Source organism: Orbicella faveolata, unplaced genomic scaffold (genome assembly GCF_042242905.1).
Source record: "Orbicella faveolata isolate gen_17 unplaced genomic scaffold, um_ofav_v1 contig_28, whole genome shotgun sequence".
NCBI classification, from domain to species: Eukaryota; Metazoa; Cnidaria; class Anthozoa; order Scleractinia; family Merulinidae; genus Orbicella; species Orbicella faveolata.
The window spans coordinates 201,250-216,535 of NW_028301556.1; the positions used below are offsets into that span (position 1 = coordinate 201,250).

The window sequence follows — 15,286 nt, forward strand, 5'->3', positions numbered from 1 at the left end:
TGTTTTATTCCATCTTTCACAATGATTTTTCTTCATTTACCGTGGAATACAGTGTTATGTTATTCTTATCCAACAAGTCCTTCAAATGCTTTTTATAATAATCTTTACCCTCATCAGTCCATAAGTACTCAGGTTTTCTTCCCTCTCCGATAATGGATTTGAATGCTTCAGTTACAGATTCACCTTTTTTATCCTTCAACGGTACAATCCAACCGTATTTACTAAACGCATCTAAGACCATCAGAAGATATCTGTAGCCCTTGGTCCACTTGCTGAGCTGCTGCATTTCAACTAAATCAGAACACCATATTTCATCAATATGATTGACTGTTACACGCCGTCGAGTAAAGTCACGTTTTACTGGTTTGCGTAATTCATCAGCTAATTTTTCTTGCCAGTTCACTTCACTCGACGGATTCTTCCGTTTTTTGATACCCCAAGACCCAGTTTCTGTTTTTTATCGATCAATCAAGAATCGTGCTGTTGATCCCCTCTTTGGCATTTCACCATATGGTATTTCATCCAGTGATGAAACCATTTGCCAATCACAATCACCTTTGTTTTTTTTCCCATATCATAACAAATATCGTGATCAGCAGCTATCTCATCCACCTTATTACACGGTTGTACGTACCATTTGAGAACTCACCGGTGCATGGGTTGTATTCTAATTGCTTATTCAATGGATTATATGGTCCCATTTATTTGTACTTTCCTGGTGTCCATCCAGCCTTTGGTTTTGGTATTTTGCCAATCGCTTTTTGGATATCAATTGCACCTCCTTTGTACATGTCAGCATCAAGATCCATTCTGTCAGTTTTATATTTGTAATTTGGTCTCACTTTGGTTGATAATTAATTAATTGCTTCAGATCCAACTTTTTGAATAACAGGAGTTGCTTTCTTAATTCCCCAATCAATCGCTTTCTTTTGCAATTTTGGATTTCTTATAAATTTCTAGTCCGGAACCTATTTGTTTATTGGAGAGTTTCAGAAGAACATTCGGATCACCTCTTGCTAATACTCTTGCCAAATCTCTAGCTTGTTTTCTGGTTAATAGATGGTGACAAGTATTCACAAGATCACTAATAATATTTTTTGGTATCATAAAAACACCACCTGTTTGGCCTCTTCCCGTTATTTTCTTCACAATTTGGAAAGCACCTTCTGAAGCTAATCCGGCCAATGCAGATAATGCAAGGTTTTCTTTGCTATGGTAGGTGCAAAAGTACGACCTAAACTTAATATGCTTGTCAACAGACTACCTCGAACCTCGTTTCTGATATTAGTCTTAGCCAGTTTGATGTCCAATCCTTTATTCAGCTGTTTATTCTTGTGCAATCGTTTCAGCACATTTTGTGCAACGTACAAAACGTTATTTCCAGTTAGTGCATCTTTTGAAAGCCTGAGAACAATGGTTTCACGCTTATGAAATGCACTAGCAAGATTCTTTTTCTGATTTGGTGATAATTTCACCCTTATTTCAAATAATTGCGTCATATATTATATAGATTATATAAAATATGTATTTTGAAAAACATCCTCGTATTGAGGAATAACTAACTAACTTCTATATTTCCTATTCTATTTATTTACACAATAACTAACTCATGACCAATTTTGTTAATCACAACCAGCATCTCTTCGTAAAAGACAATTGCGTCAACATTGAATGCAGCTGCTGGAGCAGCATTTATTTTGTATCTGAAAATTAACTGTTTGGGATCCCTTGTAACTTTTTCTGTTTGGTTTGTTAAATCAAAATATATCATACCATAAAGACCATTAAAATTTGCAAGATTCAGTTGTGTACCAGTGTTAAAATCATTTCTTCTTGCAGCATAAGACAAATCGTTAAAAATTCTCACCTTAGTTTCTGTATCATACTCAGTTTCTGGATAAAATATTCCACTTCCATATTCTAATGTACATGTCGTCAGATAACTATTAGCATCAGCGGCATTCAATTTATAAGTATCAAATAAGTAAGGATTTTCTGCCACGACATTTGTTTTATTTCTTTGGAGATATACAAATATATGTTTAACATAATCCACACTTGCTGAAATCTGATCAAAACCACTTGCTTGTGCTGGAGCGGACATTTGATAGACGATCTCAGATAGGACCATTTAGTTTCTTTCAAAAATGAGCTGACAAAATTGTCATATAGACTATCTTTTGGAATTAATTTGGGCACCCATAATAGAAAACGATTAATGGCGACTCTTCCATCATCGGCAGCATCTGCTTTTTGAATTAGCTCATCATCATTCTGAAGTGTTATATTGAATTGTAATTGCATTGGTATAAGCATCTTATCTTCTAACACTTCGAAGAATGAATATCTATTGACAGGAATAATAACATTGACATCAGCATTTCCCACTGTTAACCTTCGTCTTGCTTCAACTCCTGCATTCTGATTAGCATTAGCAATCTGATGGCTAGTATCCAAATACCAAAGACCGTTTTTTGCAACTGATCTGCTGAAATCATCAGAATACTCCAATAGATTCTTAACAAAACTGACCTTGTGGAGATTATCTGTATCATATACGATTTTACCAGCAGATTTGATCATCAGATGATTGATGAAAGAGTGTGAGCCATTGATGACCGTAATTCTATCACCTCCACCATAAGCTGTTCCATCAGCGAGTTGTGGTACTTGAAACAGAATTTTTAAAATAAGTATTATACCAATCGTTGAACGCTGATCTGTCATTGATTGTAAATTTGTATCCATTTTTATCTTGGTGTTCACCATTAGCTGGTGCTCTGATTGCATCATCTGACTGGTATCTTACAAACTCATTTCGTTGTAACATTTCACTTGATCTAAAAGCCATTATACTATTAGTTTAGATAAAAATTCGTGTTATATAATATTTGACCAAGTATTGGAATTGAGTCGAATGGACTGTTTTTCCGAGCAGTAGTCCCTTTCCTTTCCTTTTCCTTACACCTTCTCCTGATATTAAACGATTCAATATTATATCTCTACTTTCTTCTTTTATCGTTGGAAGTGTTGGTGTTTTTTGTTTCACACCTCTTAGTCGTTTCATCATCAGATCACCTGATTTCTCTGCTGCTTTTTTTACCCAAACGCTCACCAGCGTGTTCTACTCCGGCCAGATTTTATTGCTTTTTTCGCGATTGGTTTGGCAACATTTTGGAATACAGATGATGCTATACTTCTTATCGGTTTGAATATATTGTCAACAATCAAACCGTTTCGTTTGTGTTTTGACACAAATTTACCCATTTGAGGATGGTAAAATCTTTTGAATTCATACGATTTCATATAAATAAATTCGACAATTCTTTTCAACAGTAAGCTAAAAGCTGTATCTGCGCCATTAAGATTTATCTGTCGTCTTTTGCCATCGGTTATATATATTCTCATTCTCGAAATGGTGTTCTTATTCACAGGATTAAATGTGACTCTTTGCGGTTCCATAGTGAAACTAAATGACGGTTTGAGGATACTGGTTGAGAAAGATTAAATTATATCTGTATCTCCTCCATTAACAAGGCTGATATTAACCAAATCACAGTGTATGTTTAGCATTTCTGTATCTTGACTTAAATCAGGCATTCGTGACCCATAATTTTCAGCATCTTTAAGAAAGCCAACGAGCTCGTGAAAATTTGATTGGGTGAGACCAAGTTGGTAGCCTGTTTTCAATTTTATTAATACTCTGTAGGTGGAGTACTGAAATTTTAAAATTATTGGATGTTTATCAAGATCATCATCACCATCTTTTTTATCATCGTCATCATCTTTTTGTCAGACTGGTCATAAATTGAATATTAACGGTGGAACTTCCATGAATGTGGATTTAGATATGGGGAACAACAAAATAATAAACATTACACCTGGCAGCGACAACAATGATGCAGTCAATTATCAACAGTTAACAACCAAAGCAAACGAAAATGAAACGTTTTTACTTGATGGTTCAAATAAAATGGCTGCTGATTTAGACAGGAGTAACAACAAAATCATCAACTTATCCACTGACTCCCACAACGTGCTGTCAGCCACCAATATCAGGTACGTAAACCAAGTCAACGGGGCTATGATTATAACGCTGACTGATAGTTTTACAAAAACAAATAAATGACTCACATATCAGCGACTCAACAAACAAAAAAAGTGTTTTCCAATATCTTATGGATGATGTTAATCAATCAACACGTGAGAGTAACATTATTGTTGGTGGTATCGAAGACTTTTCTGATTCACCTCATGATATTAGTAAGAAAGCTTACAGTTTCAGAATTGGAAAAGACGCACAAAACTGGTATGCATCTCGACTGGGATTCAACATGTATCTACTTCCTGAGGGTGAATTCACTTTGGTGATTGAATTCTTCCCACCAGCTATGGATCAGGTGACAGTGTCAGTTGTTTCTTCCTAACTGAATATCAGTCAACAAACAATCAGGCTGTTTTCGAAATATAGTGGATTCATCATTCACTTCCATAAGTACGATGTAACTCCACCTGAATACAATTACGTTAATAATAATAATAATAATAATAATAATAATAATTTATTCATTTATAGTGCGCTTTTTAACATACCAGCTGATCAAAAGCGCATTACAACAATAAATAACCTAAAACCATACAAGTATTAAAAATCTACAATAAAATTTAAAAATAATTAAAAAAACACTACATCATTTATTTATATATACATATTTAAGAAATATTAAAAGCTAATTTAAAAAGATAAGTTTTAAGATTTGACTTAAACGTGGAAATACATTTGATCATGCGGAGGCTAACAGGAAGAGCGTTACACAGAGTGGGCGCAGACACACTCAGTGAAGGATCTGTCACCAAATGACTTTTTCATTCTCCCCGAAGGATGCTTTAATAAAACACCTTCACAGAAAAATGCGAGTCGAACCAGGCTCCTAGATTACGCACTACCTTAACAGGCTTAATATCGATCATGCCAACACGGACTGAACTGTGATTAATTTTCAGCAACTGTTGTCTCGATCCGATAACGAGAAATTCAGTCTTATCATCGTTGATCTTTAATTTGTCCCGGTACATCCATTTACGTAAGTCACTAATGCATCGCTCCATAGCTTCCAATGCCTTCACTTGATCCATAGGCCTGTTAGGATTAAAATACAAGTAAAGTTGCGTGTCGTCAGCGAAGCAGTGCGCATTCGGCAGGTGGACTTGTACTATCTGAAAGAGCTTGGAGGCGTAAACCACAAACAGAAGCGGGCCGAGACAGCTGCCTTGTGGGACACCAAAACGCAGATCGAAGCTACCAGATGTAGCCCCCTCAAACAAAACACGCCGGCTGCGTCCCGACAAATACGACGAGAACCACTCTAAAGCCTTCCCGCCTATACCAAAATCAGTGGTCAAGCGTTTTAGCAAAATCGCGTGGTCCACGGTGTCAAAAGCAGCGCTTAAATCTAAGAGGACAAGTAGTGTAACACGCTGCGAGTTCATATTCAACGTTGACTTGAAATGTCAGGGTATTACAAACAGTCCATCTCAGGGGCGTGGTCATTTGGTTATTTATGGGATCGAGGGAAAACAGAGCGCTCTGAGCTAAGATGTCTTCGATGAGCTGTATTATTTAGAAAATGGCAAACTGACATTCAAAACTGCTGTTGAATTTCAAACGGCAAACTTTAATGAAAATATTGACATGAAACATCAGATAAAAAATGTCCAAGACGGTGTCGAAAATAATGATACTGTGAATATCAAACAGTTGAATGAGTTTGAAGATAATCTTGTAAAATTTTTCAGAAGAGAAATGCAAACCAAAATCGATCCTTTCAACTACAACATCACTGAACTGACAACAAAAGTATACGTTGCTGAAAAACAAATATCCCGAGTGGCATTGCACGACGAGGTGTTAAAAAGATTATTCGAATTTTACGCAGACTTGTTAGATCCAGAAGAGATCAAAAGAAGTGGTCCTAGTGTGACTGCGTTGGACGATTTGAAAGTGACTACTCGGACTGGTTCACCAAGTAGTATACCATTTTCTGTTTTCAATTTAACTTACCGTTTCCGTGGTTTCTATGGCGAAATGAATGTCAATATCGACGTCCAGAAAGATTTCTCCATGTTTTTCGTTATCAAACATGATACTAATTTTTCAGAGAATTTTGGCGCGTTTGTAAATACTCAGAGAGACATATTCTATGTAAGAATACTGAATCGTTTAGACAGTAGTGGTAGTGGTGGTAGAACTTTCCGACTTACAATCACATTCAATCGTAACGAACAACTATTTATCGATATAACAAATAATTTCAAAAATAAACAATTCATGATATGGGTTGTTAAAAACGGTGAAAATATAAATGCCGAAATTGCAGGAATGCCTGGTACAATAACAACAACACGTTCTTTTCCTCAACCTACATCTTCAAAAATACATATCGAATGGGGTTCACAACAAACCTTTATGCAATTGGTGGAGATGCTTTTCACGCTATGGTAGCAGCAGAAAAAAAAGGTTGGGGACATATTTTGAATTGGATTAAATAATATCTAAACCATATATATGAAAGCATCAAAGACTGCTTTCAATTTCAATCATATCGATAACAATTTAACCGAAGCTGAGATATCAGAGTTGAAAGCTTTGTACAAATACTATCATAATAGACATGTGTCCATTATACGACAAGTTTGAGGATAAGTTTAATAAATTGTTCACAAGTGAATAAGATTAATTATTTTACTCCAATAATATTCAACATCAGCAAAGTTTTTTGGACCTCGTTATTGGTATATTATCAGTCGGTAAATCCAAAAATTCGAAAATTTTTTTAGAATAAAATTAATGTTAATCATTCGTTTACGATCACCATTAATTTGTGGCATTATCCTGTCTATTTTTCGGAAAATATCATGTATTCTATTTTTATTGTGTACTGATAATTGCCATCCATTTTTACTAGTGATATCGTTTAACACATTGTCTAAATGATATTTTCTTTGTTAAACCGATTTCTTGACAATCTTGTACTTGTTTTCATGAAAATCAACGTACTCACTGGCTGTATCATAACCACTTACTGTACCACAATTGCGGCATACATTTGTACCCTTGTTATTTATCATGTCTTGTTTTTCACAACATGACACTATTTTAATTGTTGGCTGTTGTAATTCTTCATCGCAAAATGGACAATTGATGTAGTCCATTTTGATCATTTCTTCGTGGATAACATTTCCACAATTAAACTTATTTGTTTCACTCAATTCCATCACCAATAATATATCTTGTTTTCTCTCCATATGTTTTTAGTCTGAATCAGTTTCTTCGTAGTCTGATGGCAACCATTCTTCACCCGAAGGTTGAGAATCCCAAATTGAACTCTGACTTGATTGGCTTGATTGAGTTAGTCTGTGGGTTTGACTTTGGCTTGATTGACTTGATTGACTCGATTGGCTCGATTGGCTTACACTTTGGCTTGATTGACTTGTGTCCCATGATTGACTCATATTAATAGAATGGATAAAATTATGTGCCAATATTGTATGAACAAGTATGAAGTATACTCATTTGTATCAAGTAAATTTTCGAATAAAAGGTTCTACTTTGTTTACAAAGAAGAATCATTTTGGAATAAACTGAACCGATTATTAAAGTAATATATATGGAAGTTACACGTTGGTTCTGTCCGTATTGTTTAGAATATTATTTGTTGGTGTATATAGTCCCACATAAACTAAATATGAAGCATCAAACGAATAAAGTAGAGTTTGAGAAGAGATATGATGAATAAGAACGATGCGTTTCTAAGGTTTTAGAAATAATAGGGTGAATGTATTTCTTACGCGTAAGAAATAAACTGAAAATGATTAGGGAAAGTCCAGTGGATTATGTGTTTCTTACGCGCAAGAAATAAAGTGAGAACGATCAGGGAAAGTCTAGTGGATGATGTGTTTCTTACGCGTAAGAAATAAAGTGAGAACAATTAGGGAAAGTCCAATAGATGATGCGTTTCTTACGCTTAAGAAATAAAGTGAGAAAGATTATGGAAAGTCTAGTGGATTATGTGCTTCTTACGCGTAAGAAATAATAAAGTGAGACCGATTAGGGAAAGTCTAGGCGATGATTTCTTTCTTTCGCGTAAGAAATAAAGTGACAACGATTAGGCAAAGTCCACTGGATTATATATTTCTTACCCGCAAGGAATAATAAAGTGAGAATGATTAGGGAAAGTCCAGTGGATTACGTGTTTCTTAGGCGTAAGAAATAAAGTGAGAACGATTAGGGAGAGTCCAGTGGATGATGTGTTTCTTACGGATAAGAAATAAAGTGAGAACGATTAAGGAAAGTCCAGTAGATGATGTGTTTCTTACGTGCAAGAAATAAACTGAGAACGATTAGGGAAAGTCCAGTGGATTTTGTGTTTCTTACGCGTAAGAAATGATAAAGCGAGAACGATTAGGGAAAGTCCAGTGGATGATGTGATTTTAACGCGTAAGAAATAAAGTGAAAACGATTAGGGAAAGTGTAGTGGATAATGTGTTTCTTACGCGTAAGAAATAAAGTGAGAACGATTATGTAAAGTCTAGTGGATGATTTGTTTCTTACCCGCAAGAAATAAAGTGAGAACGATTAGCAAAAGTCCAGTGGATTTGGTGTTTCTTACGCGCAAGAAATAAAGTGAGAACCATTAGGGAAAGTGCAGTAGATTTTGTGTTTCTTCCGCGCAAGATAATAAAGTGAGAACGATTAGCGAAAGTCCAGTGGATTTTCTTCCTTACGGGCAAGAAAGAAAGTGAGAACGATTATTGAAAGTCCAGTGGATTATGTGTTTCTTACGGGCAAGAAATAAAGTGAGAACGATTAGGGAAAGTCCAGTGGATTTTGTGTTTGTTACGCGCAGGAAATAAAGTGAGAACGATTAGCTAAAGTCCAGTGGATTTGGTGTTTCTTACGCGCAAGAAATAATGTGAGAACGATTAGCAAAAGTCCAGTGGATTTTGTGTTTCTTACGCGCAAGAAATAAAGTGAGAACGATTAGGGAAAGTCCAGTGGATTTTGTGTTTCTTACGCGCAAGAAATAAAGTGAGATCGATTAGCTAAAGTCCAGTGGATTTTCTGTTATTTACGCGCAAGAAATAAAGTGAGAACGATTAGGGAAAGTCCAGTGGATTTTGTGTTTCTTACGCGCAATAAATAAAGTGAGAACGATTAGGGAAAGTCCAGTGAATTTTGTGTTTCTTAGGCGCAATAAATAAAGTGACAACGATTAGGGAAAGTCTAGTGGATTTTGTGTTTCTTACGGGAGAGAAATGAAGTGGGAACGATTAGCGAAAGTCCAGTGGATTTTGTGTTTCTTACGCGCAAGAAATAAACAGAGAACGATTAGCGAAAGTCCACTGGATTTTGTGTTTCTTACGCGCAAGAAATAAAGTGACAACGATTAGCGAAAGTCCAGTGGATTTGGTGTTTCTTACGCGCAAGAAATAAAGTAACAACGATTAGCGAAAGTCCAGTGGATTTTGTGTTTCTTACGCGCAAGATATAAAGTGAGAACGATTAGCGAAAGTCCAGTGGATTTTGTGTTTCTTACGCGCAAGAAATACAGTGCGAACGATTAGCGAAAGTCCAGTGGAGTTTGTGTTTCTTACGCGCAAGAAATAAAGTGAGAACGATTAGGGAAAGTCCAGTGGATTTTGTGTTTCTTACGCGCAAGATATAAAGTGAGAACGATTAGCGAAAGTCCAGTGGATTTGGTGTTTCTTACGCGCAAGAAATAAAGTGAGAACGATTAGCTAAAGTCCAGTGGATTTTCTGTTATTTACGCGCAAGAAATAAAGTGAGAACGATTAGGGAAAGTCCAGTGGATTTTGTTTTTCTTACGCGCAAGAAATAAAGTGAGAACGATTAGGGAAAGTCTAGTGGATTTTGTGTTTCTTACGCGCAAGAAATAAAGTGAGAACGATTAGGGAAAGTCTAGTGGATTTTGTGTTTCTTACGGGAGAGAAATAAAGTGGGAACGATTAGCGAAAGTCCAGTGGATTTTGTGTTTCTTACGCGCAAGAAATAAAAAGAGAACGATTAGCGAAAGTCCAGTGGATTTTGTGTTTCTTACGCGCAAGAAATAATGTGAGAACGATTAGCGAAAGTGCAGTGGATTTTGTGTTTCTTACACGCAAGAAATAAAGAGAGAACGATTAGCGAAAGTCCAGTGGATTTTGTGTTTCTTACGCGCAAGAAATAAAGTGACAACGATTAGCGAAAGTCCAGTGGATTTTGTGTTTCTTACGCGCAAGAAATAAAGTGAGAACGATTAGCGAAAGTCCACTGGATTTTGTGTTTCTTACGCGCAAGAAATAAAGTGAGAACGATTAGGGAAAGTCCAGTGGATTATGTGTTTCTTACGCGCAATAAATAGAGTGACAACGATTAGGGAAAGTCTAGTGGATTTTGTGTTTCTTACGGGAGAGAAATGAAGTGGGAACGATTAGCGAAAGTCCAGTGAATTTTGTGTTTCTTACGCGCAAGAAATAAAGTGACAACGATTAGCGAAAGTCCAGTGGATTATGTGTTTCTTACGCGCAATAAATAAAGTGACAACGATTAGCGAAAGTCCAGTGGATTTTGTGTTTCTTACGCGCAAGAAATAAAGTGAGAACGATTAGCGAAAGTCCAGTGGATTTTGTGTTTCTTACGCGCAAGAAATAAAGTGACAACGATTAGCGAAAGTCCAGTGGATTTTGTGTTTCTTACGCGCAAGAAATAAAGTGACAACGATTAGCGAAAGTCCAGTGGATTATGTGTTTCTTACGCGCAAGAAATAAAGTGAGAACGATTAGCGAAAGTCCAGTGGATTATATGTTTGTTACGCGCAAGAAATAAAGTGAGAACGATTAGCGAAAGTCCAGTGGATTTGGTGTTTCTTACGCGCAAGAAATAAAGTGAGAACGATTAGCGAAAGTCCAGTGGATTTGGTGTTTCTTGCGCGCAAGAAATAAAGTGAGAACGATTAGGGAAAGTGCAGTGGATTTTGTGTTTCTTCCGCGCAAGATAATAAAGTGAGAACGATTAGCGAAAGTCCAGTGGATTTTCTTCCTTACGGGCAAGAAAGAAAGTGAGAACGATTATTGAAAGTCCAGTGGATTATGTGTTTCTTACGGGCAAGAAATAAAGTGAGAACGATTAGGGAAAGTCCAGTGGATTTTGTGTTTGTTACGCGCAGGAAATAAAGTGAGAACGATTAGCTAAAGTCCAGTGGATTTGGTGTTTCTTACGCGCAAGAAATAATGTGAGAACGATTAGCAAAAGTCCAGTGGATTTTGTGTTTCTTACGCGCAAGAAATAAAGTGAGAACGATTAGGGAAAGTCCAGTGGATTTTGTGTTTCTTACGCGCAAGAAATAAAGTCAGATCGATTAGCTAAAGTCCAGTGGATTTTCTGTTATTTACGCGCAAGAAATAAAGTGAGAACGATTAGGGAAAGTCCAGTGGATTTTGTGTTTCTTACGCGCAATAAATAAAGTGAGAACGATTAGGGAAAGTCCAGTGAATTTTGTGTTTCTTAGGCGCAATAAATAAAGTGACAACGATTAGGGAAAGTCTAGTGGATTTTGTGTTTCTTACGGGAGAGAAATGAAGTGGGAACGATTAGCGAAAGTCCAGTGGATTTTGTGTTTCTTACGCGCAAGAAATAAACAGAGAACGATTAGCGAAAGTCCAGTGGATTTTGTGTTTCTTACGCGCAAGAAATAAAGTGACAACGATTAGCGAAAGTCCAGTGGATTATGTGTTTCTTACGCGCAAGAAATAAAGTGAGAACGATTAGCGAAAGTCCACTGGATTTTGTGTTTCTTACGCGCAAGAAATAAAGTGAGAACGATTAGCGAAAGTCCAGTGGAGTTTGTGTTTCTTACGCGCAAGAAATAAAGTGAGAACGATTACCCAAAGTGCAGAAGTTTATGTGTTTCTTACGCGCAAGAAATAAAAAGAGAACGATTACCGAAAGCCCACTGGATTTTGTGTTTCTTACGCGCAAGAAATAAAGTGAGAACGATTAGGGAAAGTCCAGTGGATGTTGTGTTTCTTACGCGCAAGAAATAAAGTGCGAATGATTAGCGAAAGTCCAGTGGATTTGGTGTTTCTTACGCGCAAGAAATAAAGTGAGAACGATTAGCGAAAGTCCAGTGGATTTGGTGTTTCTTACGCGCAAGAAATAAAGTGACAACGATTAGCGAAAGTCCAGTGGATTTTGTGTTTCTTACGCCCAAGAAATAAAGTGACAACGATTAGCGAAGGTCCAGTGGATTTTGTGTTTCTTACGCGCAAGAAATAAAGTGCGAACGATTAGCGAAAGTCCAGTGGATTTTGTGTTTCTTACGCGCAAGAAATAAAGTGACAACGATTAGCGAAAGTCCAGTGGATTTTGTGTTTCTTACGCGCAAGAAATAAAGTGAGAACGATTAGGGAAAGTCCAGTGGATTTTGTGTTTCTTACACGCAAGATATAAAGTGAGAACGATTAGCGAAAGTCCAGTGGATTTGGTGTTTCTTACGCGCAAGAAATAAAGTGAGAACGATTAGCTAAAGTCCAGTGGATTTTCTGTTATTTACGCGCAAGAAATAAAGTGAGAACGATTAGGGAAAGTCCAGTGGATTTTGTGTTTCTTACGCGCAAGAAATAAAGTGAGAACGATTAGGGCAAGTCTAGTGGATTTTGTGTTTCTTACGCGCAAGAAATAAAGTGAGAACGATTAGGGAAAGTCTAGTGGATTTTGTGTTTCTTACGGGAGAGAAATAAAGTGGGAACGATTAGCGAAAGTCCAGTGGATTTTGTGTTTCTTACGCGCAAGAAATAAAAAGAGAACGATTAGCGAAAGTCCAGTGGATTTTGTGTTTCTTACGCGCAAGAAATAATGTGAGAACGATTAGCGAAAGTGCAGTGGATTTTGTGTTTCTTACGCGCAAGAAATAAAGTGAGAACGATTAGGGAAAGTCCAGTGGATTTTGTGTTTCTTACGCGCAAGAAATAAAGTGAGAACGATTAGCGAAAGTCCAGTGGATTTTGTGTTTCTTACGCGCAAGAAATAAAGTGACAACGATTAGCGAAAGTCCAGTGGATTTTGTGTTTCTTACGGGAGAGAAATAAAGTGGGAACGATTAGCGAAAGTCCAGTGGATTTTGTGTTTCTTACGCGCAAGAAATAAAAAGAGAACGATTAGCGAAAGTCCAGTGGATTTGGTGTTTCTTACGCGCAAGAAATAATGTGAGAACGATTAGCGAAAGTCCAGTGGATTTTGTGTTTCTTACGCGCAAGAAATAAAGTGAGAACGATTAGGGAAAGTCCAGTGGATTTTGTGTTTCTTACGCGCAAGAAATAAAGTGTGATTGATTAGCTAAAGTCCAGTGGATTTTCTGTTATTTACGCGCAAGAAATAAAGTGAGAACGATTAGGGAAAGTCCAGTGGATTTTGTGTTTCTTACGCGCAATAAATAAAGTGAGAACGATTAGGGAAAGTCCAGTGAATTTTGTGTTTCGTAGGCGCAATAAATAAAGTGACAACGATTAGGGAAAGTCTAGTGGATTTTGTGTTTCTTACGGGAGAGAAATGAAGTGGGAACGATTAGCGAAAGTCCAGTGGATTTTGTGTTTCTTACGCGCAAGAAATAAACAGAGAACGATTAGCGAAAGTCCAGTGGATTTTGTGTTTCTTACGCGCAAGAAATAAAGTGACAACGATTAGCGAAAGTCCAGTGGATTATGTGTTTCTTACGCGCAAGAAATAAAGTGAGAACGATTAGCGAAAGTCCAGTGGATTTTGTGTTTCTTAGGCGCAAGATATAAAGTGAGAACGATTAGCGAAAGTCCAGTGGATTTTGTGTTTCTTACGCGCAAGAAATAAAGTGAGAACGATTAGCGAAAGTCCACTGGATTTTGTGTTTCTTACGCGCAAGAAATAAAGTGAGAACGATTAGCGAAAGTCCAGTGGATTATGTGTTTCTTACGCGCAAGAAATAAAGTGAGAACGATTAGCGAAAGTCCAGTGGATTATATGTTTGTTACGCGCAAGAAATAAAGTGACAACGATTAGCGAAAGTCCAGTGGATTTGGTGTTTCTTACGCGCAAGAAATAATGTGAGAACGATTAGCGAAAGTCCAGTGGATTTTGTGTTTCTTACGCGCAAGAAATAAAGTGAGAACGATTAGGGAAAGTCCAGAAGATTTTGTGTTTCTTACGCGCAATAAATAAAGTGAGAACGATTAGGGAAAGTCCAGTGAATTTTGTGTTTCTTACGCGCAAGAAATAAAGTGACAACGATTAGGGAAAGTCTAGTGGATTTTGTGTTTCTTACGCGCAAGAAATAAAGTGAGAACGATTAGCGAAAGTCCAGTGGATTTTGTGTTTCTTACGCGCAAGAAATAAACAGAGAACGATTAGCGAAAGTCCAGTGGATTTTGTGTTTCTTACGCGCAAGAAATAAAGTGAGAACGATTAGCGAAAGTCCAGTGGATTATGTGTTTCTTACGCGCAAGAAATAAAGTGAGAACGATTAGGGAAAGTCCAGTGGATTTTGTGTTTCTTACGCGCAAGAAATAAAGTGAGAACGATTAGCGAAAGTCCAGTGAATTTTGTGTTTCTTAGGCGCAAGAAATAAAGTGACAACGATTAGCGAAAGTGCAGAAGTTTATGTGTTTCTTACGCGCAAGAAATAAAAAGAGAACGATTACCGAAAGCCCAGTGGATTTTGTGTTTCTTACGCGTAAGAAATAAAGTGAGAACGATTAGGGAAAGTCCAGTGGATGTTGTGTTTCTTACGCGCAAGAAATAAAGTGCGAATGATTAGCGAAAGTCCAGTGGATTTGGTGTTTCTTACGCGCAAGAAATAAAGTGAGAACGATTAGCGAAAGTCCAGTGGATTTGGTGTTTCTTACGCGCAAGAAATAAAGTGACAACGATTAGCGAAAGTCCAGTGGATTTTGTGTTTCTTACGCGCAAGAAATAAAGTGACAACGATTAGCGAAAGTCCAGTGGATTTTGTGTTTCTTACGCGCAAGAAATAAAGTGCGAACGATTAGCGAAAGTCCAGTGGATTTTGTGTTTCTTACGCGCAAGAAATAAAGTGAGAACGATTAGCGAAAGTCCAGTGGATTTTGTGTTTCTTACGCGCAAGAAATAAAGTGCGAACGATTAGCGAAAGTCCAGTGGAGTTTGTGTTTCTTACGCGCAAGAAATAAGTGAGAACGATTAGCGAAAGTCCAGTGGATTTTGTGTTTCTTACGCGCAAGA

At 37.1% G+C, this 15,286-nt stretch overlaps 1 pseudogene; it reads right to left on the bottom strand.

The window, feature by feature from the left end:
• Positions 1-1,591: 1,591 nt before the first annotated feature.
• On the bottom strand, positions 1,592-2,856 carry LOC149106974 (uncharacterized; annotated as a pseudogene).
• Positions 2,857-15,286: the final 12,430 nt, after the last annotated feature.